Below are 358 nucleotides of genomic sequence, written 5' to 3' on the forward strand. Positions count from 1 at the left end.
CCAATCAGAGGTAGAGTTGGGCGGGTGTTCATGAGCACGCATACAAACTCAACGAGAGACAGGTATGGCGTTATGAAAGCAAGGAGAGGGGGAACTTTTCCTGCTAAAGATTTCCCACTGTGGTCAGAAAACATTCAAAGCTAATTGTCACTTTCTCACTTCTCCCTTGCTCTATCACACAGACACACAGACACACACACACACACACACACACACGCCGGCTCGAAGCACACACCAGTGCAAAAAATATCAAAAGTTCCAAAACATCCATGTTGTTATTTGTGTCAATCTTCTAGAAACAATATCTACATACATGGCATATTCTCACTTGGTCCCACAGCAACATTAAAAGAGTTTA

The 358-nt window shown here is 43.0% G+C and overlaps 1 long non-coding RNA gene across 1 annotated transcript in view; it reads left to right on the forward strand.

Annotated features, from left to right (window-relative positions):
- LOC116701707 (uncharacterized) overlaps nt 1–358 on the forward strand; it is a 14,538-nt gene that overhangs the window by 887 nt on the left and 13,293 nt on the right. The window lies entirely within an intron of this gene.

The sequence above is a fragment of the Etheostoma spectabile genome, chromosome 14 (genome assembly GCF_008692095.1).
Source record: "Etheostoma spectabile isolate EspeVRDwgs_2016 chromosome 14, UIUC_Espe_1.0, whole genome shotgun sequence".
In the NCBI taxonomy this organism is placed as follows: domain Eukaryota; kingdom Metazoa; phylum Chordata; class Actinopteri; order Perciformes; family Percidae; genus Etheostoma; species Etheostoma spectabile.